This window comes from Nyctibius grandis, chromosome 8, assembly GCF_013368605.1.
Source record: "Nyctibius grandis isolate bNycGra1 chromosome 8, bNycGra1.pri, whole genome shotgun sequence".
NCBI classification, from domain to species: domain Eukaryota; kingdom Metazoa; phylum Chordata; class Aves; order Nyctibiiformes; family Nyctibiidae; genus Nyctibius; species Nyctibius grandis.
The window spans coordinates 41,998,999-42,025,106 of NC_090665.1; the positions used below are offsets into that span (position 1 = coordinate 41,998,999).

The following is a 26,108-nucleotide window of genomic DNA, read 5'->3' on the forward strand; positions in this document are numbered from 1 at the left end:
TATCTAAATAAACAGCACTTAATTCTGGCACTTTTGATTCTGTCTTTCAAACTCTGAAATCTCTGATCAGAAACTTTCTCTTATTCCCAGGGTCCACAGACACTGTTCTTTCCCATTTTATAATCTGTATTTATGTTGAGCTGCTAGTGGGTATCACATAATGCCAGGGGTATAAATGAGAGCAGTCTGCAGACAATACTTATGCATTAAACTTTGGCCAGCTGTCCCAGTGTAGGATGACACTAACAACTTGATGAAAGCAGCTGGCTGAAGTGAAACCTAGATCACAAGATACCAGATTAGTCAAGGATTAATGGTAAAGGCACTGGGCTGGGATTTGAGAATCCTCTGCTCAGTTCCTGTTTCTACTCCATTTGTGACCTTAAGTAAATCACTCTGTCCCAGAACCCCAAGAGGTAATTAGACACCAAATTTCCAAGGATGTCAACATCATTTAGGTTTCCAAACCAAAGTGGATCTAAACTCTAATTAAACTTGCCAGATCTGACCTAAGCCAAACCTGTCAACACCAAGACTATCCTGTCTGTCCTTGTACATGTCATTATGGGAGTCTTATCTTTTATCAAGGCTGTGGCAGGGATGCATCGCCTCAGTGCCCTTGATGGACTCCTCTCAATTAGACCAGAAGTCTGAGAAGCCAACATGCCATTAAGTCTCACAGCACAGAAGAACAGCTCATGTGTAGAGTTTAAAGCTCTGTCTGTAAGGCACCCACAAAATGTATTTCTGGAATACTATAAACAGATTCAGTTAGATGGAAAAGCAAAGGAGAGGCAAACCAGTTAAACTGAAGAGAAGAACTCTGCCTTCTCAGTGTGAATAAGGTATGAAATCTCCTATGCCACTTAAATGGAAAGCACAGGAATAGGAACGGCTGCACACAGCAGCTTCCTCCATCCTTTTCTGACTGAGCAAGTATGCTAAAAATTCAGACTACTTACATTCAGAGAAACACTAATGCAAGAGCTTTCTCAGCATATCATCTAGCAATCTGGGAACTCCCTCTTCTCAAAAGCTGAGTGACTGGCTCACTTGACTAGGTAGGATATTTTTAAAAGTTCAAGAAAATTCAGTGCCCAAATGCAAGATAAAAAGTTTTATGTTCAACTCTTAAGCCGTTTGTGAAAATCCCAAACAGTATTCCCAGGTGAAATACAGCTTTGACTTCATGACTCCTAACTTTGCACATACTTTCTGTATTAGCAATAAGAACTCCAATAAAACTCATCCATGCAATAAGCTCACTGAAGCCAAAGAAATTACAGTGATGACTACTTTGGTCTACTGTCTCTTAATTACCTTCTTTCACATCCAATTGACTGTGTTTTAGCTAGCTCTACAGAACCAAAGGTTATTATATAGAGAGCAACTTATTTGCCACAGATGTGCTGGTTTTAAATCATACTGATCTCCAGAAGACAAGGAATCTCTGCACCCAGATCTCCATCTCTACACAGCAATAGATGGTAGCTGCCCTGTGGCTCAGGCAGCTGGACTGTGCAGAAGGTTCACTGCAGGTCTGAAGATTTGCAGCTGGGAGGAGTTTGGCTATGGGAAACAGGGCAGGTATGCTGCCAAACATTCCCTCCTAAAGCCAGAAGAGGAAGGATACTTCCACAAACAGCATTTGTTTTTTTCATCTGCACTTGCAAATTCTCTTTGAAGAGCACCCTGGAGACACATACTAGCTAGGAAGTATCTAATGCTGCAAGTGTCCCCTGGGGTAGGGAGAAGCAGAACTTCTGCAGTTACAATGAGGGCACATGGACACTTACTGACCGTGTTGGATGTTAGGATCTACACAAATCTCAGGGAAGCATAAAGGTTTGAAGGCTATATCCCTAGAGTCTTATACAGGAGAGAAAAAATACATATATATTTTCTCAAGTTGCAGAAATTCAGTGCATACACTAATGAGAAGAACCATGTGCAATTTCTTGCCCTTTACATATATATATATTCCCCAAAAGTATAAAAAGTGGGTCACACTAATTTTGACACAGATGGATTTCTACCATCAAATCTTAACAAGTCCAAGTAATTTTTTTTTGATACAAAACTCATTTCATTAGGCATTTGCAAACAGGTTTGAGGTTCGGAGCTAACACCCAACAACAGGTCAAATGCTCATGCAAGTCTTCTCATAACTACCCTCCAAGACAACACACTTTCATGCTTCCACACAGCTCTCTTCAATCCATCCTTCTATATCTGAGAACAGAACCTAACATGTCTTCCTTTCTATTTCAGATCTTTTCTTTTCTGTAAACTAAGTGGATCTGCTCTCCCTTCTCCAGAGACCACCCAGTCAGTCCTTTTGGTTTTGAGCTCTCTTGGTATATTCCCATAGTGAACCCTCACTCATACAGTCCCACTCCTTGAACACATCTTAATAATGCACAGAAATACATAGAATTCTCTCACCTTCTTCCTACTTTCCATCATCAAGATTCTTCTGTTCTTTGAAGTTTATGTACTTTGAGGCTTAGAATACAGTGGAAAACGAAGTGTTTCACAGATCTAGACAGAGGTAGAAGGACAGAGAAGTAGACCCTTATCTAGATAGTTTGGGGTTTTTTTTTAATAAAGCAGCTTTGGGTAAGCATTCAGGATGGATTTTCATAACTCTTCAGGAAAATTCACATGATTTTTGTTGTTCCTAGCACACTCACTCAATATTTCTTTGTACTTGCTTAAAATTTGGACTTGCCATTGTTTTTAATGGGTGCACATTCAAAGACATAACCGTCATATAAAAGGTTTAGAAAAGAACACAGAAACCAAATTTACTGAAGGATGTTCACTACTAAAGCTGTGCTAAGGAGATATGATTTCAGTGGAGACAAAGAAATCTAGCAGTGTAATTCCATATGGTAAATTAGGTACTGAAACTTATTTTCTGTCTTCTTGCAATTCTTAACTACAGTAAAGGAGGACAAATCTTTTTATGGTTTTTGCTCCTATCAACATGTTATATTCCCGTTCTGCAGAAGTTTTACAATCCCTATAGCTCTATGTATTGTAGAAGGAATAGCATATTTTTTCTTTTTTTGTCTTCTTCAGGATAGTCGCAGTATTTCAGAGACTTACGTAGCTGGAGCCCAGCAAGGTTTTAAGCATTACAGCTTCTAACTGCAATCCTCAAATACTTCCTTTATATTTTAAATATAAATATATATATATATGTATATAAAAATAAAAAGGAGTAGCAAGTTAAAAACTCATTTTAAAAATCATTCTCTCAGGAATATAACCCAGAGTGATAAAGAACAAGGCATTTATCTTCATTTGCAGGGAACGACATAACACAACTTAGTCTGCTTCGCCCCTTGTGAATTGTGTCAGCACCCCAAATGTATGAAAATCAAAACTGCTATTGTACTCATCAGCACCTCTTTCTCTTTATATATGGTTTTTTTCCTATCTTCTAAAAGGCACAAACTACCTGTCAGATATATTCAAGCATATGCAAAATTCTAACTAGACAGACAAAAATAATCTTTGTTCTTTTCCCCATGTGCTCTGTGGGAGTTTTGTCTTGTTTGTATGATTGATCAGTTTGTATTTTACTTCAGCAAAATCATTTTTCAAACACATACATGCAGTTTGAAAGGAGAAGAAAAATATTTGAGCCAGACCATTTACTGGAAAAAGCACAGGCAATACAGAGCAGAACTGTAATGTTTAACAAGACTGTAAAATGTCCCATTAAATAACATTAGACTCTTTCTGAGAAAGAATGTGGGTTTTTTTTTCCCAGTACCCTAGTACCAAGGGTTGTATGCTAACATAAATTTCCCACGAAGGGAGGGGAGGGGCAAAAAAAAAATCACAAGATTTCTACTAGCCATTCTATTTTCTCCAACAAATTAAGTCTTTTGGGGATCGAATGGCAAATGAAACATCAGAAAATTGGCAGAATAAGTTAAAGACAGCAATGAATGCATCAGTCACCTTCAGAAAAGGTCATATTTCTTCTGATCATTCTTTGGTATGCTGTAATAATAGAAACATACCAGTACTTTCCATGTATTCCTGTTCATGTTTTCTCTTCCCATGAGACCTTACAAAGATACCCTTTATGCATTCTTATTTTGCTATGAGTGTAGTAACGCTTTTTTTTGTCAGCAATGAAGGTGAAAGATAGTCATGCAACTGTACTACTTAGGAGATAGTTCCTTGCTTTTACCCTTGGCAACCTTTAGAATAATTTTTAATTGTCAAGATTGCTTCTTGTAACTTACCCCTTAGCTTCTTTTTTTTTTTTTCAGATCAAGTTTTATGACTTTCTTTCCTTGTACATCTCAAACTTTCATGTCAGTGGGAGATTCAGGCATGTACAGCACACAATCAAATTCACTGTCTATTAATTACTTTTAATCCATATCAATTCTTCAGAGTTCTTTACCACAAATGTGCTGTACAGACCATGCATTTTCTCAGCAGACCTTACTTTTGCAAAACACTCATCTAAAACAATCAACTTGTATTTTCTTCATTTCATTTATGGTAGTATTTACTGAATTGGGCAAAACTTTACAAAATTTTACAGTTGGAGGGTTAAAATCCATAAGAGTGAAAGATATCACTAAAACATTGCAAACATTTTTGTATAGATTCCCAAAGCTAAAATTGCACTTCATCCTCAGCATAACATTTTTTCCTTGTGAGAATGCATGTATTCTGCTAATCATAGTTGTCACTACACACTGCTTCACTGCTGAATGATGGGGTAAAGGATCTTTCATTCCTAAAATAGCTATGATTTTATAAGTGTGCTTGTCAGCTAGTTTAGACAGTGTAATTTAGCTGAAGTCAATCTCTGAAAAAGTATTAAGAAAAATTTGAAAAAGCAGTGTGTAGCAACAATGCAGTAAACTATCTCAGTCTTCTGCCTTAACAGTATTTGTTGCCTTTGCAATATGTAACTTGCTCATTTTTCTAGACAGGAATTTTTAGAATCCTCTACAAATAACTCACAGTATCAGTAGTAATCAACACAGCAGGAGTCACCATCTTCAACATTCCTACCTTTTTTTCTGAATTATATTGGTGTTTACCTAGAAGTTTAAAGGAGAATCCTGTAATTTCCAGAAAAAAAAAGTAGGTTTCTTTTTCAGTATGTTTTCCAGATACCCACCCCTTACTCTCTGACACTCTGTGTGACCTTAGGCATTTCAATTGACCTCTGTAAACCTCAGTCAGATCAGCTAGAAGACAGAGTCCCTTTGAAAAGCAGATGTTGCATCAGTGCTGAATTTTCTTGGATAAATGTATTTAAAATTAAAAGAAAGCTATGACTGTTCAATGACCTTTCAGTACACTTAATGTCAAGGGCCTTTCTTTGGAGACTAAGTGTCTATCTGGAATTGCTAATGCAATTTAACAAAGGAAAAAGAAAAAAATCAAATTGTAACAGCTCACATACAAATGCAGAGAGAGGTAGGGATTGCATTTTCACTCATACTATATGGTTTGGCTGTATCACCTTTTCTCTTGGTCTATTTCAACATAATTCATTTACAATACTGTAGCATCTTATATTTATCCAACTTTTCATTTTAAGTTCTATATTTATGCTGGATTTTTCATGCTGAAACTTCTCAAAATACATCTAAACTTTAACTCTTACACAAACAATACACACTAGACCAAAATCTGTAACAATGTGATGAATAGTGTCAAAAAACAAATTGACAGAAAGCTAAGAAACAATGTTGAGTATGTGCAAAAAGAAATATGGTTTTGTGTAATGAGGATACAATCTCCCACAAGATGCCCAGGCCCTGCCATCTGAGCATGGATGTTTGCACTTGTTAGGTACCAATTCTACAGGCTGCTCTGAGCAGCTGTGAACCCCAGGCAGAGTGAGCAGAGCAGGGCTTGGTGACTTGAATGACTGACAGCCTCAGGGCTGGGGAGAACTCTGGCAGTGGCTGAAGCAGCCCCTGAAGTGGGCAGGAGTGGGTGTTCGTCAGCACCTCCGTCAATGACTCGGCATGTACACACACACACACATACATATTTCACTATGGCTCCAGTGTAATCTCTTCTGGACTTTAAATCACTGCCTGCTCTTCTCACGGTTTTATTCCCCTGCTTTTGCCTTTTGAGGCAAGAGACTACAACACTCAATTTTTTTTTTTTTTTTTTTTTTTTTTTTGAGTCCAGCAAATCGTTATTGGTTTTTTTTATTCATCTAAAATGTGAAACCAGTTACCGAACAGTTATTTTCTAACAGGATCCACACATGTCTGCATTTATACGAAACTGCTTTTAGTGCAACTCCCCATGAAATATTGTCTTAAGCCAGGTGGTCAAATTCTGCTATTATATCCTCTGTTACTCAAGTGCATCTACCTGTAAGGCAAAAATGCAGCACTATTTAACACAGTAAAGTCGTTCCAAGTTTTCTCTCATCACCAGCACTCTGATAAGTATGAGGAAAAACAGAAAGAAAAAAGTAAACACAAGTTGACAAATTCCCACATCCAAAACCAAGACACCTAATATTACATTGCTTCTAAGCCCTTACAAAAGTTCTGCATACTGTAGAGTGTTACTGTAAATGTGCTGGTACATCAGCTTTAGAGGAGAGCAAGCTGCTAACTGCATAGCTGCCATTTAATGATGCACTGCACCCAAAAATTCCAGGAAAAGCTGAGAAAGAAGTTCTTTTGGTACTTGACCGATTTGGTCCTCATCTCCATGCAACGCAGTTTATCAGAAGTAACTGCCTCCAGTAGACTGATGTGACCGAAAGCCTGTGCAGAAGGTGTATCTCTGCATATTCAGTGAGCTATTGTAAAGGGAAGGAGGAAATCTGAACAGACCAACAGTGCCTGGTACCTTCCTGGTTGGCCACTGCCCACTTCCCTAAGGAGGAAGGGAGCACATGCTCCAGCTTTGAAGAAGGCTTCCTTCTCCTCTAGCCTTCTGGACCTCCCACTTCATAGCCCAGTCACCTATCAAAGTCAATTAAAGGCAAAGCAATAACAAAAAGTATTATTGTCTTTTTTTACTAATATACATCTATACACTCTTACTACTGCAAACAGAACAGTTTTCTGACTTTCTGGGCTATGTTTAACCACACAATTCCCTAGCAAGACCAAGAAAGAAACCTTGGGAAGTCTTAGGAGGCTATATAATGAGGACAAAAGGTCACCACTCAAGCACACATTAAGAATCTAAAGTTTGGTTCAATCTTTAATATATTGCATAGTATTTTAATGCATAATTATTCTTACAGCATAATACTAGTATATTGAAAAATATGCTATTGAGAATAACAAAGGAGCATAGTAGAGCCTCAACCATAGCTCTGAATTACCTCATGAATAAAGAGACTGTCATTTTCAGTGTTTGATGATCTCCTAGCATATAGTGGGTATTATCATAAATGAACAAGAAAAAGAGTATTTATTAATAAAGAGGGATAATAAGTAGGAGTTTCAATGTTACAATATTACTATTAAACAAGCACAATTACTGTGGTTTAATGCATACTCTTCATTATCTTCCGTTGGCTTGAATACTATATGTAAAAATGAAATTGTATGGTCTTTTTAATAAACAAAACTCAAGTATTGTTTATGCTTTGCAGCCTTGCAAACAGTAGCTGACTTTATCACTTAAAAACATTCTGAAGAATTTTGAATCATTCTCTGAAGACTATTAACTGAATTCTCTTAGATATTTTGGGAGTCTGTTCTACATTCAGATACCCAAGTTGACATCTGAAGATTGTCTAATTGTCCACACACTCAGATCAAAGCATCTTAACTTACAAAAATATTCTCAAAGACCACATCAAAAGCCTTGTTAAAGTTGAGGTAAATAACCACTTTCCCCATCATACACAAATCCCTTTGCCATAGAAGGCAATGAGGTTGGTTAAGCACCCAAATGCCTTCCCCTTCACATGCCCAGAAAAATCTGCCACAAGAAACCACTCCATGATTTTCCCAGAGTCCAAAGTGAAGTCAGCTGGCCTGTGCTTCCCCATGTAGACCTCTTGGCCATTTTTAAAGATGGGTACAACATTTGTCTTTCTCCAGTTATGAAAAGCCTCCCCCTGTTTTCATGATCTTTCAAAGGTGATAGACTGGCTTCTACAGGACATCAGCCAGCTTTCTGAGCAACTTGGATGCTGCCCATCTGCTCCCATGACCCTTAATAGGTCACATTCCCTCAAGTAATCCCTGTCTCAATCTTCATCCACTGCTGGCAGCTCTCCTTGAACCCTGTTTCTAAACAGGTCCTAGAAGCTTGGGACACCTTGTCAGAGAAGAGTGAGGCAAAGAATTCAATGATTGATAATGAGATTATCAACTGTAGAACCAAATCCAGGCCTGCATTGGGAGTGCTGTCATATCAGCAACACAATTATTGCAGTGTAAAAGTGAGCATTAAGCTTAACATATTTGTCATGCACAAAATGTTTGGTTTTTTGGTTTTTTTTTGGTGTTGTTATTGTTTGGGTTTTTTTGTTTGTTTTGTTTGGTTTTTGTTTGGTTGTTTTTTACACTGTCTGTCTCACAACCTTATCATTTCCTCACACCAGATGGATCAATCAATTTCATAAGCAATGTCTTCCAGGCTGGTTTTGAGATTAAATGGTAGGATAACATTCCCAACACCTTAATCCTCACATGCTCATACAGATTCAGCTGCAACAATTTTGACATGCAGGTGATAAGGTTGATTTGAGAATAACCAAAGCAGTTCATAAGGTTAATTTGATAACATCCAAACCTGTAATCTGCAATCAGCTGAAGTAAAGACCTCCAGCTGCACAGGTGGTACAAAGATACCCATGCCACCCATAACAGCTGGGGAACAGAAATCAACAACATTGTTGTAGTAAATTTGCAATGTACACAAACCCTTTGAAACAAGGCACATAACACCTCCTGTGAGAAACAAAAGCAGTCAAAAAAGAAAATACAACGGTCTGCTGTGATCTACATCATTTGATGTCTCATATGCTATCATGCCTATGATTTTGCATTAATCTCATTTCCCATGATAGGTTTATAATCTGTGACTGTTGAATTCTCGGACATGAATATTGATCTGAGACACCATGATCAGATATTTTTGTTCTAGAATCATATATTCACAGTACTGTAGTTTTATCCCTCATAACTGCAGTCTGTCAAAAGCAAGGTACCTATGCATTTCTGCAGTGCAAACAATGCTAGTGAGTAACTGCCTCTATCTTCTGTTAGGACTGAAGAGTAAATCCAGACAGCTGATTACCCTAAACAACTCTTACAACACAGAAGCCTACACTCTTCTTTCAGACACACAAAAATAACCAAAAGGACCTAATTAGGACACTGTTAGTTGAACATACAGGCACAGCAGTAGTGAATTATTGTTTCTCTGTATCTAGAAGAAATTGCAGCTTTCATGTATTCCAAAAGCGAACTAATCTCTAACTCTTCCCAACCTAGAAGTGTCACTTACCCCCTTCTGCAGTAGCAGTTTAATGTTCCCACTCCTCTTACCAAGCTAGATAATATATTCTTTCTTCAATGGTTTCTGCATTTCCTACCAACAAATCCCATGCTCAAGCTGTTCCCAGAAGAGCTCTACAATGTTCCCACTTTCTCCCCAGAACCCTACTATATTTGCTTGTTAATAATTTCTTCTGTAGATTCCCTTTAACACATCATTTGTGTACTCTTCATTATGTTCTACCAGGCTGCTTGTCCCATTTTCTGTATCTAATTCTGATGTTGCCATGGTACCAGAAGTAAAGACTCTGCAACAGTAGATCACCTTTTACTGCACCACCCTTTCACTGAAGAGTCTACCTCAATAGTGAGCGTTGCTCCTACTAAGCTTATTTAAAATGCTTATTTTATGCCTGTAGATCTAACTCCCTTAAGTCAACAGGAATTTTGCACACCAAGAACTACAAATTTTTCTTTTTTGCTTCTTTGTTACTGAAGTATTACCTAAAACCCCAAAAATGTTGCTAAAATATTTGCCTGTTCATGCTTTCAACTTTTCTCTTATTTGAAGTCTTCCGTTGACTGAGACATTTCCCAACAAACTAAGAGTGATTTCACAAAGAACTCTTTACAATAATAACCTTTGCTAGATGTCATTTCTTTTCCTGGAAGGGAAAAAAAGAAACACACACCACACCACAATAAACAAACAGACCTGAATGTCAGATAAGTAATGAGTGGTTATGGGAAATACTGAATCCTAATCACCACAACTCTTGTTTCTTGCTAGATTCTCGTCAAGACTAAAACAAACCTATTACCTATTTCAATCTTAGATGAGACCAGATTATTAAAAGTATAAGGATTTTTGCAAGATACTGGCAAATATCTTAGGAGATCAACTGGTATTTCAAAACTTCCATAAAATAATGTTAAAAGTCTGGGCTGACCACTGCCATCACAGAATCTTTCTGCAAAGATATGCCTTTCAATCTGAAATAGGGAAAAAAAACATCCAACCAAATGATATTCGAATAAAGCGGAAAGTCGAATTCCATGTATGCCCTTAGTACTAAAAAGGTTATACAAACAGATAGTTAATGAATTATTTTAGTCTTTTACATGCTCCACAAAACTGACAGATTTTTTAAAACAGCACACGTATGCATACATACGTAGAAGCACACCTAAATACACCCTGCAGGATGTAGCAACCATGCAAGTCAAGTCGGCTCCAGGAAGAAGAGTTGCATTTCTTCAATGAGATCAAAATCTGGGGACCATGCTGCATTCACCCATATACACAGAACATTTTCTCCACCACTGTTTGTTGCAATATGAGTCTCACTGCTACTAGGAATGAATGGTAATTGTTCCAGCAATGAAAGAGAGAAGCATCTCTCTCCATCTTACACAGTTGTGGTGAAACTGCTTCCAAGTCACTTTTCCATTAGCCAAACAGCAACTACAAGTCTGCTAGTTTCATTACTAAAAGCAGCATGCTGGAAGCAAGAGCACAGATAAGCTTGGGAGGGTCTTTGAAATTATTCATAGACTTTCTACTGGCAGTTTCAGTAGAACTTTTAACATCAAACAGCTTGCAAACCGCGATCATCAACAGTGCATCAGCTTGTATCAACTATAATCCTTCTGTAGATTTCAAATTATATGCAGTGGGCAATAGCAGAGCTCAAAGTGTTTAAAGACTGTAGGAAGCTGGAAAATGCAGATATTTCAAGCACAATTCAGGATTTAACTGTTGCTTATGGTAATTTTGTTGTGCAATATACACTAATTCTTGGAGGGAATCATTGGTATTATTTTCTCATTATAAAACTCAATTTTGTATCCATTGGTAAAAAAAATAATGGCTAGATTTTAACCTATTATTTCTTTAGCAACAGGACACTACATGATTGACAATGCAATTACCAGTGCAAAGTTTTTGATAAGCCAAGTAATACTTAAAATAGAACTTCAATATTTTTCAAGTACAGATCTTTGGGTTTTGTAACTACCTATTTTTCTGTGCCTCAAGAGATCTTCACAGGTTCAAGAAAAATTCCTTCCATTACATGTGGCATACAGTCATACTTTTGTAAATCTTCATTAACTTAAAGAATCTTTTTATTTGAAAAACATTAAAAATCCCTCATATCTCTAACATTACTGAGAGATATTTTAGGCCTAAATTTCCATATCTACTTTAAGTCAAGTTCGTATGTGGGCATGTAACATTAATGTCAACTTATTTCTTCCTCTTTACTACCACTTTTTTCCTTTAAGCTTGCCAGGTACTTTCTGACAGTTGGGAAGCCACTGAGATTGAATCTAGTAAATCTCTTGTACAGAGGTTCATCTGTTAATGCCAAAAAGAAGACTATACCATAATTATTTAGTTAGGCCATAAAAAAAAAATCTTCTTCTCACTTTTAGACTCAAATCTTCAGTTTCACCATTCTATTAATAGGTTGTTTCTGTTCACTTTTCTGTCTTTACTGGGGGCTGCACAGAACATGGTCCTTCCCTTCCTTCTTGTTTAAAAATATTATAGAATATTATTAGCACGGCAAAAGCAACATCATTTATACCGCAGCCCTTATTTGGGGAATTTTATATTCATTGAAATGTTGGCTAAAACATCCATTGATTTCAGCAAGGTGTAGATTGAGCTTTCTCGATATGAAATGTCAGAAGATTTTTCAGACATAGCCCACATGACCATTTGCAGTTTTCACTTGAAGTCATCCTCGTTTAATTTGACTAAAAACTAAGCTCGTTATCATTGCTAATCATCTCTTACACACTTACAGACAAAAAGTACACAGCTTTGTCACTGGTCTAGCAGAGCACTTACACACTGTGTAGTGTGTGACCTTAAGTAAGTGAATAATCTTCCTGAAGTCCTTAGTAGCACCTTTCAAGGTATATACGTTTTGCTGCACAGGTGTCCAGACTAGGATGAAAACCTCCTATATTCAAATCAGTATAAAGCTAAACGACTGAAGAGAAATTACATGTGGGCAAAGATTAAAGCCGTGGGAATCTATCTCATTGTCCTTGTAGGATTCCTCCTTATATCCCACTCTGCTGCATTTCATCAAATCCTCTACCATAGTGAGACATCTACCACTTCCCTTGCAAGACTACTCAGGCTAATATATCTTATTGCCAAGAATTTTTACTTCAAGTACTTACAATAAGAAAGAAATCCAGCATGGGATTTCTGGGGTCATCTCATTAAATCGGTTTGTTAATATATTATTTGAAAGTCACAGGCACGACTGAGGAATTCCTTAGTATCTCTGACACTAGTTAATTACCTTCATAAACCTCATCTCTATGAACTGCAAGCTGTTATTTGCATTTTCCACTTAGATAAAGGACATAGTAGTTGTTCTTTTACTCAGAATTAGGAAAAAGACAATTTCCCTCTTGATTTCAGAGAGAATTTGGCTATCCATCATGAGACTGCTATGAATCCTATGGAATGAATATGCAGTTTCACAGAGGCAGGTGTTCTGGTTTGCATCATGTTTCTGTTAGGACTGATGATCTGTTAGGATATTTTCTTTTCTCTCCCAAAGCTTCTCCTACTATTACAAATCCTTCTTTTTACTTTCTGCTCTTTCTCCCCTCTTAGTTTTTACTGGTTTTCATCACAGTTGCTGACAGAAGTTCTCCATTTCATTATGGAGGACAGTAAGATTCCTCACTCTTCTAATCTGTTCCAGTAGAAAGGATCAAAACCACAAACCCCGCTGAGAAACTGTCTTCTATCAGCTTGAGCTTTACTACTTATGACTGCAGGATTTGAGAACTGTCACTCTGACAACTGCAAAAGACTCAGTTTATTATCTTAGGCCAAGATATACGGCAACTTTTAAGACTAATATCAGTGCTGTTTGGTTTGTAAGATTAAGCCTAAAATTTCATTGTATTTTCTGAGGACACAAGGAAATGAGCACTATCGTATCTTCAGTAGTTGGTACAGCCAAAGAGAAGCTGCAAGTGTCCTAACAGCACTCCTTGGCCGGTATGCAACCAGAGAAGAGTACAGCCTTCTAGCTGTTCAGTGAAGGGGTCTTTTTTTGCATGCTATCAGGATTTTCCAGAAGCAGCACACCATCCAGAAGCATTTTCAAAAATAAAAAAGTGCTTTCCCATTCTTGGAATGTTTGACTTTACCTACAATCCCATCTCTATCAGCCTTTAGATTGGCCTCAGCCAGCCACCCTTCACATGGATGCTGATCCCATCTAGGCAGGGGATATTTGGGATACAGTTATTTGGATTAGAAGCAAGTGAAATATATAGTTGATGTCTATCTGTGCATTGCTGGCATTTAAGAAGAGCAGCCTATATCCAGTAAGGCATTTAAATTTGTGCTCAACTTTGACTTCAGTAAACTACTCACATTTTCAAGATTAAGCAAGCACTTCACCAGACTGAGACCACAATATCCTATAATATAATGAAGTAGAGGTAAGTAGCCTATTTTACAGTGATGGAAATCTAAAATAACTCCAGCTAAATCCAAAGGTTTCTCCAGATTTACACTGACATGAAAACAAGTACTGACCTACTATACTCACAATCCCCACAGCTCCTATACTCAGTTCTTTATATTGCAAGTTCATTCTTTTGCTTTCTCAACAGAAATATCTATATAATTATTCCACACATAAGTTATATCAGCTCAGAAAAATCTACTAACATGGGATTCAGCAGGCCTAAGAATTATGCAGAGACTGTTTTAATCAGCTTAATATTTAAAAGAAATTATTTTGTTTTTTAAAAAGTGCATCTACAACAAGTGCGATAAAGTCTTTGTATACAAGCAAATTGGCAATATTTTTTCTGTGCAACTGAAGGGCTGTGGACATTGGAAATTAAAAACAGTCGTTCCATTCCATGAGGAAATAAAAGCTGCATAATAATAAAAATATAGTTTTAAAGCAAATGTGAATTTCCTTTTTTGTGTGTGTGTAAGTTAGATGAGAGAAAGAAGGAAAAGAAGAGTAAACAAAGACTTAAAAACAAACCAGAGACACTAGACCCAGTACAAAAACAGGCATCACCCACCTCTGTTGCCACCTGTAGTTTTACTGCAATTTGTAGAGCCCCATCAACATACTTAGGCTGAGTATAATATTGCCTAAATACATTCAAATTCTAAACAACATTGCCTTAAAGTTGTTTCTTTTGCATTTTTATTATACATATGCATAGCATACCTTGCTGCTGCCTTTGGATGGAGATGAATGGGTTATGGGAAACATTTATTATTGTATCAAGGGCTTACTGCCTCCAGAAACCCTGTTAACAGTAAGTGGTTGGAGGAACATGTCTTTAATTAGCATTATAAATAATTGCCAACTACATTTTTGTTCTAGAATGCAGAGAAAAGTTGATTTGAAACTAATTTCAGCCCAAGAATTCTTCTTTTTTTTTTCCCCCTGCAGTTCAGAGATACAGACAGAAGAATGGTCCTCACTCAGAAATTAATGGCAACCTCTTTATAAGTTATTTTCCAGGTCATTTCACTGAGTGTTTTGCAGGTGTTTCATTTCATTCCTTGACAACTGACCCAAAACTTTGAGCTGGGTTACTTGGGAGATAAGCATTGTCTTTGGTGTCCTTGGGCAAAAAAATAAAGTTATTCTTCTAGCCTGTAGTTCTTCCCTATGTACCAGTGAAGACTCCCTCCCAGCCCTCACCCTTTCTCTTTGCAAAGGCATTTTGGCCTTATTACTTATTAGGATCAGAAGCAAAAACATCCATACCCTTATAAATTAGAAAATGTTTAATAAGAATGAGCCTGAACAAATTTTTATTATAATGAAAGGATTAAGGTGCATGATAGCATTAATATTTAGTAAAAATTAAACAAAATTGCTTTTTATCTGCTGCAAACTATGTTAAATATTTAATATGCCACATTATAAAGGCACCATTTCAACAAAGGGTATGACAACCTTTGTGTTATGAACCTTCATTTCAGTGGTTCAGACTTAGCTGGAAAACTTCTGAAAGCTAAATCTAACATCACGTGCAGGTTTTCTAGGCAATTAGAGTTGAGACAAGCTTCCAGACCTGTGCAGAAGGTCTATAGCAGAAAGTCATGCAAACAGTGGGTCTAAAGAGGCTGTCTCTTGTGGGCTCTACTGACCCAGCACATGGTTTATTTAGAAGGGAGCACCGAGTTTAATTGTTCTGGAGCTTATGGGAAGCCTTTTTGTTGCTTTGTTTGGAGTGTCTGGGTATATTTTTAGACAGCTTTAAAACACAAAAAAGTCAGGCAAGTATTGTGAGGTGATAGAAGGGTGATTTTTTCAGTAATCTAGCAGCAGATAACTTCTATATAAATATTGTGAGAGGAAAATTCTAGCTCTCAGATTAGAATAAGGGAATATAAATATTCCCCTTATAACTAAGAAGGGTGCCAAATACTGCTAGGAGCAGTAATATGCTTCTGAAACAAAGCAATCAATTTTCTGCACTCTGAAGGCCTGTAAACTTTCAAGATTTCTCTAGGAGTTTAAAAAAATAAATCTCTGAAAAAAATCAAATTGAGTAAATACCCAAAACTAAGTTAGACCTGCTTACAGCCACGCTATGTATAGGATGAAATTTTAAGGTAATAGCATAACAGTATAATGTAGTAAATTGGGTAGTAGATTTTTGTTGCTTTCAGATCACTGAACTGAGAAGCAAACAGAATGAAAAAATTCTGAGTTTGCTCCAAAGCTGATCCTTACAATGACCTTGAAAAAAATCTATTATCCTTTGCCTTTATCTCTCCTCCTGTAAAATGTGACAATAAACACCAGTTAGGCATTATATTTCTATCTTGGGATGGGATTCAGAGCAGAAGACAACAAAACATTATAACCACCTCGGTTGAGCTGGCTAAATTCCTGAAATTAGTGGTCTCACACTCTACGCCCCACAAAAAACCGGAGCAGAATTATCCTAACTCTTCAAAACCTGTGAAGGTCTCATTAGTTACTCTTAAAGCCCTCCTTCTACCTCAGCTGACTTTCATTTTATCCACCCAAGGCAATTGTTTTCATCTGTATACATATCCTAGGCAGCTACTAGCCCTTTGACTGTGGAGAGCTTTCAGAGGTTCAGCCCTGTTGTGCAATCCAAGTGTGGTACCATCATTTGAAGCAGCAGTCATCTTTTTCCTTCCTTCATTTCTTACAGAAGTTTTCATTGAAAAAAAAATTTCCTCCTTTGCAATTAAAAACATCACAATTTTCTCATTATTATTGTGCAACTGAACACGACATCAACTTCAGAGTACTCCTGAATTTTCATGTCTGTAACATACTGCACTTGTTTTCAAGGCGCAGTGTTCTGAAGTTCCTATGTTGCATTCAGGGAAATACAACATGAAACAGGAGGAGGAGAGAAGTCAAACAATGCCAAAGATGCAGCGGTCATTACTAGTTTCCAGATTTTCTGACTCTAGCCTATCTAGCCGCATTTAGATATGCAACAAAAATTTGAGATGCTTATATTTCACCATTTTCCAGTTTTATATATTGCAAAAAAAAAAAGACTAATTGACTATCATTTCAAAAACACAGCTGTTTAGTTTGAAACTAAGATGGAAGATATCCAGCACAGCCTTGCAGAAAGTGGAGGTGAAAAATGAGTACTGTTCAATAACTCTAGAGGTTTGAGTCTCATTTAGCACTGGTACAGTAAAAAGATACTATATTTTAATAAAATTGACCTAAAGTATTTTTTTAAGCTTTTTAAGCTTGACTTCAATAATTGTATTGTGTTACTCAGTGCCAGAGGGTTTTGTGACATTTTAAATTGGTTTCAGTTGGGTGAGGGTTTTTTTGGTTTGGAGTTGGATTTTTTTGTGTGTGTGTATGGTTTTTGGGGTTTTGTGGGGTTTTTTGTTGTTGTTTTTGCACAAAAAAAAATTCTTGGATGCCAACATAAGAAGGGAGTACAGAAGTGCATTTCAAAAGTAGAACTCAAAATATCAAATATCTGTACTTAAAGGTGAATCTTTAAGATATTCCAATAAATAGCTTTTATTGAGGCATCAGTGACCAATAACATCTCATGCATGTGGCTCATGCTGTCAGGCAGAATATATTAGTGAGACTTGTAAATGTTGTCTGTGAATATACACACCACTTGTGCATCTGCTATAAAGTATCTCAGCTTCACTTACCAGAAGGTTTTCTAAAACTTAATCCACATTTTTGGTGGCTTCAAAGAAATAGCTTTTATTAATTACATGTTAAATTAAAGCTATAAACAGCCTTTATTTATGTTAGCACAAGACTCTGACAGTGAATATATATCTTTAGTTCATTGCACTGTACTTTCAGAGAACTAAAACTTTAAAAAGAAACTCTAATAAGTTTGGTTTGAACCTAAAATTGTGTACCAACTTTCGAAACAAAAAGTGAAAACCTTCAGTTTCAACTGTAAATATTAAGGTATTGAAATGCTAGATTGTGTCAACGACACATATTTGGAGGGCAGAGACTTTACAAGCATGAAATCCCTCCTTTAAGAAGGGCAAACTAATACAAAAAATACATTTTGAAATGCAACCATGCAATTTTCACTGCCATCACTCTCCTTCCCACATGTACACGCTGCTTTGAGTGTCTTGATGGTTTGGCAGAGAATGGCTTTCCTTACCTGCAGAATTTCAGGGGAAACCACACAGTGGCAGTACTGTGAATGTAAATGCTGTGTTCTATTGTGCAGCAAGATGAGAGTCTTTTAAGAACTAAAATATAGTTTCCTATGCTTGGTTATGGTTATGCTCAGTGTTACTTTATATAGAAGACAACCTGGTTTCTATTGCTTTAAGATTAGAAGAAAAACATGCAGTCAACATGTAATTTACCTCCTTCTGTAATTTTAGTGTCCAGAGGCCTCAAAGACAGAGTTAGTCACACATTTCACTCCAGGCTACTATTTTCTCTCTGTTTTTATCCATGCTTTCGTTTCCTCTATTCAGATATGTTTTTGAAGCCTAGCCTCTTAGTGCAAACTTGGAATTCTTTGCCAAAATAAAAGGGAAAAAAAAAACAAAACTAAAGGAGCAACCCCCACAGAAACATATACACGCACACACACCCCAGACATTTAGGATTCGCCTAGGTTATTGTTTTCTATACTTTCATAGTACACAAATACAAGTTGATGAGTATTAGAAACAACAAATCCGGAATGCTCTGTTCATTTTCACTTTACTGCAAGACTCTTGTCAAAGAATAGGGCCACACAGATCACAGATGCTAACTTCTGATGTACAGGCATCTCGCATTTGGGCCAGGGTGGGGGGAAGAGTACTTTAGAGTAAGGCTGAAAGAAGAACTCTCAGTAGATCCCACAGTTACAGAAATAGAAAAGCACAACAAATCTGACTCCTACATGCTGCTTTAAGACATCTTGAATATTGACATACCCTCTACCCTTTGCACGTGGCTTCTTTACTAGCAGACCTGCAGTTAGTTTAGTGTTCCCTTTCAGACTGACATACAAACGCCCAGACCCATGCTTACTCATAGAGGTATCAGTAGGAAAGCAGGGTTACATCTGTTAAATACTTTCAAAAGAAAAGCTACTTACGTTTACCTCTGTGTAACTGATGCCTCATACTTTTTCTTCCCTTGTTTCTGTGCTCTAAGTAAGACTTTTAAATTTGTGGCTGCACAACAGTGGAAATTTCCTCCAGGTGATCATTCTCAGTACATATTAAACACCAAGATTGCATATAATTTACTGGTTTTAAAGCCTATGTGCTTTCCAGACAGAAAAGTAACAGTTAACATAGCCACATGCGAACAAGGAACATGACATGCAGCACTACAACACAAGGCTTTTTTTTAACTTATACAGAAAACTATATTTATATCCATGATTCCCACCCAAATCAACTTCCCCTTCATTTCACCAGGTGCACAAGCAGTATTTACCCTTTTCCTCCTTTTAAAAAAAAGTATCAGCCTTTTGCCTGCAAGGATTAACACGCAGTGAATCTAAATGTTTCCTTCTCTGCTTACCTTGACTTACATTGCTTTTAGCTATAGAAGCTGCTCCTGAAGGTAAAGTCCTTCTGACTGCACCTACAGCCACACTTTTCCCCTTGCGGAGTCATTTCTAAAGTTCACATAGCCCAAACGAGCCAAACACTTTCCAAACAAGATTTGCACCACAATCCCTTCCACCAGCACCCCCAGGATAGTGACAGTCGCTCAGGAGAGCCCAGGGAATTATGTTTAATAAAAAAACTACACACAAACATACATATGCTGCATGACTCCCCATCATTGAGTGAACAACATTTGAAAGACAACCTTAAGAGCATTAAACTATCCAGTAAAGTAGCAGATTGGGAAAAATTCTTTTCTTTATCAAAGCTAAATTATTATATCGCTGCTGGTGTCAAAGCTACGAGGTGCTGATGCTTTTTAACTACACTGAGAAAAATATTAGGAGAGGATTTTATCAAATATTAAAAGACACAGTAAATTATGTTAACTTGGATCTTCCTCCATTTCTTTCTATGGTGAATCTATCCTTTTAAGTTGAATCTCCTTTTATCTTGAGCTGCAACAGCCTTTCCTATAAATTTGCTGAAGGGTACCACACATTTCCAATAAACTATTTTGTAAAATTCTTCATAGAACGAATATAGTATTTTTTATAACAGCACCTGAAAAAGCCTGAACAACAGTGAAGTTTTTAAACAAAAAGCTAACACAAACACAATTTCCTTCCTCAGTCTCCATAGCAATTCTCAATTTTGGAATTCACTAATTTTGCCATTTGAAATCATTATAAGTCCAGCTACCTAGCGCAATTCCCTAACAAATTTACAACTAATCCCTAATAAAACTCTAATTCTTGAGCTACTAGGATACTTTCTTTTGATTACTGCACTTCTCATGACACAATTCCATCAGCCACACTGTTTGTGGGCAGATGGCACCTGAGCAAACACCCATAACCCGGTTACACACCTGCAGGCACCTCCGAAGGGACAGGGCACACCGGCAAATCCTGGGCCCTCGCATCACCAGCACCCACCATTTTCTCTCCAGTCTCAAAAGCATTGAGAAGGGATGGCTGTGCAAGAGCACAGAATAAGAAAAATGAGGGAATAAAGCAACAAAATTGCACAAGGCAGAGCACAAAAAGTTCAAGGGGGATCAGGCAGTGCCTGAGGGAAGACGGCCCCCAGGGCAGGGGAGCAGCCCCACCACAGCCAGGCCCACACAGGGCATCTTGCTTCAAACAAAGCAATCCAGCCAAAATAAATATTTTATAGCTTTTTTGTCATAATTTTTAAAAATTGCCATGCATATCTCACTGTTAAAGCTAGTTAAATAGCTCACATGCTACTGGTATTTGGGAGCTGGAAAAAGCCTTACCGGGCAGTGCAGCGCTCACCTCCTGCCTCAGAGCCTACCTCCTGCCTCGGAGCCTCCCGCCTGCTGTGTGGGAGAGGGGCAGCCCCCAGAGTCCTCTCTTTAACTTCCTGCACACCTGCAGCAAATATAACGCCCTGAGGATGCACACCTGTGCCTCAGCTGCACAGCTCACCTGCAGCCCATCTGCATAACCCTGCTGTGGATCAGCCCCCAGCCTGGGGACCCCATTACAGCTACTGGAGAGACACTGCAGCCTGGCTGCCCCATGTCCTGAGACCCTGGGCAGACAAATACCTGTCCTGAGTTCCCCCAACAGGTCTACTAAGTGGCAGAGAGGACACATGCAGAGAAACCCAAGTCTCTGAGAGCAGTAATAAAGGTGCTGTATTGTTCAAACCTATATGAATGGTTCACTGTTTCCAAAGGGACCATATTCCAGCCAAGAACCAGCTCTGTCCAGCCCCCTTGCCCAACATAGCCCTTCAGCACTCTTATTTTCCAGAGGTGGGGAACTATCAGCAAAGCCACCAGCTTTCCAGTGAGAGCCTGGAGCCTCACCTTTCCATTCCTCAACACGTCTGACAGCCAGTTATCCTTGTGCTGCCTGAGCAGGACTAGACAGAAAGATTGGAATTAGTATTTGCTGCCAAAAAGTATTGAATGCTTTCTAATCACACTAGGATTGCTCTTGCTAGGTTTTCAATCGTGGAGATGCTTAATACAGTGAAGCAGGAAGATGAAGTTTTGCTTTCAAGCTGGAATTCAATAATCCTACTTGAAGCAGTTGAAAAAACAAACTTTAGCCACTGCCTCAGTGTCTAGAGATGCAGGAAAGATCTTATCTCTATTCTATTATCATTAAATTTTAATTCTCTCAAACTGATGACATATCACACAGAAGTTAATTCATAACTTAACCCTAGTAATCACAGCATTAAAATTAGGTTTTTATATTTTGTGTTTATATACAACGTCGAATCCCATGAGACAAAGTTCAAGACACAGAACCTATTATTTTAATGTTCTGTTCCTGCATTATCACCTGCCATACTTATTTACTGCTTATTTTCTCTACCATTCTCAGTTTCCACAGTACAGCAAAATGTTTTTGTCTTCTATTTTATGTTCTATTAACAGAGAAATTGAACTCATTGCTTTGGCTTTTACCCTGGCACTTCAAATATAAGGCAGGTATCTGATAACCGTCTCGCTTTTACCAGAGGTTCACAATGAATAGTTCCCATTACCTTTTCCTCCACACTGAATATTGTTTCTTCACAGAAAATGAATGGAAAAGTTGTTGTTAATGATTCAAACAAACATGTAAACATATTAAGCTGGATATTTCAGCCCTGACTTTACTTAGCATTGTATTTCTGATATATTCCACATCCTGTGCTTTTTTGTCATATGTAAATTTAAATAGTACCATGTATTTTTAAAATCATATGTTGAAAGATCTTTAAAGTTGCAAGGCTAAGTGAAGGAAAGCCAAAATTTAACCTGACTGTGCTGTGTCCTGGTGCATTCTAAATTATATTATGTCATAGGTTATTACATCTTGTTAAATTCAACTTGTCTAGCACTCTTCAGACCATTAAAACATTCTTGAAGAGATGTTGCATTTTCTGATTACAGTTTTTGGCTCTTATTTATGTAGTCTTGTGTTAACAGTGATTTTCAAGTACATTTCTTGGTGACACTCAGCTTTGTCTGTGTAGGGCTCTTACTACTAACTACTTATGGCTGATAAATGCCATTCTTAACAGAGGTGATTTTCATTCTGCTTCGCTCCATTAGTTCAAAGTACAAAATTGCAATGAAAAGCTGCAATGTCCTCTTGGTAGTTTGACTCTGCTTTGAGTTCAGCATTGCCCATATTTATCTAACTTACAGACTCATTTTGGGGGAAAAAAGCCTCAGGTTTATATAGTTTTTTTAAAACCTGCCAAGGTTAGGGACACAGTTCTGTGAACACTTTTCATGCAATCAGTTCTACCAAATGCCCATGACCTGAGGAAACAGAATGACCTGTTTCAGGATGGGATGTAATGCACAGCTCTGGTCTTCTTTTGCAGCCATTAAACTCAATACCATGGACTGTAGTGGGAAAACCCTACAATTCAGTTGTTTTAAACTGCCACAAAATCTCTCAATTGCAAATTTCATTGTGATTTGCACTGGTGATGGGGGAACTATTTTCAGGCAAGTGCACTTTTTCACAATTTTGAATTTCTCATCAGCACCCCAGTAATTAAGTATTTATAGATAACAAAAATGCACCTAGCAGGAATAGACCCATTTGTTTCCTATGTGCTTCAAACCTTTCATGAATAAAGTAGTGCCAAGGGTAACCTTTCATGAATACAACCTTAGGGATCACAGAGTGCCCTCAATCAATGCAGGAAACTCATGTTGACAGAGTATATGGGAAACAGATTGAGGTATTAAAGCACATAGCCTCTGGTGTTTTAGATGTAAATACTATAACCATCAAATATTTAGACTCTTATGTAAGCAGTATGTCATTTTTTAAACAGTTACTGCTTGGAATAAATCTTTAAGGATGGAATTTTCAGAAGTGCTCAGTATTGGCCTAACTTTGCTCTTACTGAAATCAATCATAAAATTTTCACAACTTTGGAAAAGGACTTTATCTGTTTATATGTTTCCACGGCACTAACCACAATGAGTCTTGATCCTGGCTGGGGCCTTTTGACTCTGCTGTAATCTAAATAAATTGATTTATAGGAGATCAGTCAGATAAATGATGAGGAAACACACATGCATACAAAATTGCTAGGGTTTTTAAATGATGGCTTAGCAGTCCTTTGCAGCATCTTCATTATTTTCTCTTTGAATACTAAAATTCATTTTCCTTCTTTTACAATAATTTAATTTCCTTGTTATTAATTTTCCCCAACATAATTCCATGCATCTTAAATTTCCAGTGAAGTATCCAGTCAATAAAATTTAACTTACTTTCTTTCCACAAACTAATCCTATTTAGTTTGCACAATAAACACATTTGTTTTGGGATCTGATTCGTACTTTGTGTCAGCAGAATATAACCTCTCCTCTATTTCCACAAAAGCTGTTGTTGATAACAGTAATACGTAACCTACTCTCTGTTCCCAGGAATAACTATATTTGCTGGACTGGGAAGGGGAAGAGAGTGCATTTTTTCAATGGGTTTGTAGAGTGGTTAGTTCTGTTCCTTTTGTTATTTCACAAGATTCACACAAACATTAATTTCCCCAGGGACTGACTTCAGAGGTAGTTATTTTACTTTCATATATATATGCCAATCTCAAAACTGTCCAAAAAAATCTTCTTTACTTCCAAAGAGCTACAGTAAGACCAAGACAAAACGACTCCTGCTTATCACTCAATGTGGGATTTTAAAAGGTCAATACTGCAATGTCTTTTTCCCTGTTTTCCCCAAATAAAGTTATTGAAGTGTAGGCTGTGGTTCCACAGTCAATTATCTAGGCATTTTCCTAAGAGCTGCTAGTCGTTGTTCCCTCACCCCTGCTCCAGCCACTTATTCCCACCTCCCTCACTGCTCCGCCAGTTGTACCCATACAGCTGGTTTTGGATCTTTGTGATGAACCAGACCAAGACTAAATCCTCTTTCTCTTCCTTGAAAGTTTACTTTTATCCTGGGCCAGCTCCCAGGCTGGTGATCCTCAGCAGAGTTGTACCAGCACAAGGGAGGGAGAAGCCCTGAAGAGCCAGATCTGCACCTGGAGAAGACTGCATTGACACACACCTGTGCTATGGGAAATATTGGGAAATATTTCTGAACCTCCAAAAGCATTCTCACCAGATCTCTCAGGAAAGCAAGAACAAGCACATATTACATTATAAAACTGGCAAAGGAACAACTTTCAGAGAGCAGCCGAAGTTGAAAAATCGGCCAAGGAAGGAATCAGGTACCAATAACAGCTTGTTCATCTTCATCACCTAAATTCAGGTGATGTTATCACTAACCCTAGCCCACTATATATTTTCTAGTAAGCAATTCTAGTCTTTCAGATTAGCAAGCTATATATATATTTAGTGCTTTATTCTCAAACTGTTTCACCACAAATGACAGCTCATTTCACAAACAGCTTATCTTATGGCTAAAGATATATAAATACATACTAAAAATGCTGCTGAAAGTCTCTGAATATATAATGCAGCCTGGTAGACATGGTAGTGATTGTAACACTGCATTGTAGACACAAATGTTAAAGAAACTTGGCAAGAATCAACACATTTTAGCTACTCAAAATTCAGATTTTCTCAGTCTTGTCCCCTTCTGATGAACGGAACATATGGGAGTATTGTTCATAAAACTTGCATTGCTTCTCTCGATGTCTACCAAAATTCCTCATCATGACAATATTTACCAAGATACATATAGATTCAAATTTGAATTAATTACCTAGAAGTTTTTCTGTACTCCCAGGTTTATTGGAAAAGAAAAATGCTTCAGAAGCAATGTGTTGTGAGTATTTAACAGTAGATGTTATAGCAACAGAGGTAGTGGAGTGCTTGCTGAGGAAGGCAGCTATCCAGTTAAAAGCCATCAATGCTGAGTGAGATAAAAGGGAAGAAAGTAGCTGCTTTGCCAAGAAACAGTTTGAAATCTGACATTATAAACAAAACACATGTAAATCTAGACACAAATCCTCTCTCATATGCTGAAGGCTCCATAATATTTTAGCTAGCATTATTACTTGCAAACAAATAATTCCTGAAATACAGCATCACAACTGCAGAACAGCCTTTAACCTTGTGTTCAGCCACTCAAGAACCATGTTATTTATTATCCTTTATCCCTTAATTATGGGGACTTCACCTACTGCTCTCTGCTCATTTGAAATGCAGAATAAAATACAATGGATGTCTGAAGACTTAACAGGTGTCAACCAGATATTTGCCAGCTACCGCTACTATTCTACTGGGAGGACTTGCTGTTCTATAAATACTAATTAGAGTTTTGCACATGATCTTGCTGAAATACCTAAGGTGATGAGTGGCCAGTTGTTACTTTTAAAAGATTAGCACAATTTGAAAAACTAATGTCCCCAATGAGGCAATGCTCACACTGAATAATCAAGAGTTATAGCTGTTCTCTACCCAAAGGGAATATTTGCTCACTTCATCATTTGGAAAATCTGCTGCCTCTCGAACAACTCACTCTTCT

The 26,108-nt window shown here is 37.5% G+C and overlaps 1 protein-coding gene across 5 annotated transcripts in view; it reads right to left on the bottom strand.

The window, feature by feature from the left end:
* Positions 1-26,108, bottom strand: part of LOC137666330 (BEN domain-containing protein 5-like) — a 729,551-nt gene that overhangs the window by 689,579 nt on the left and 13,864 nt on the right. The window contains exon 2 of one of the 5 annotated variants that reach the window (XM_068406245.1): positions 2,446-2,541. The exons of the other annotated variants lie outside the window; for them this stretch is intronic. The gene's annotated coding sequence lies outside the window, so the exon portion shown is untranslated. The remainder of the gene's footprint in view (positions 1-2,445; positions 2,542-26,108) is intronic. 5 annotated transcript variants of the gene reach the window in all.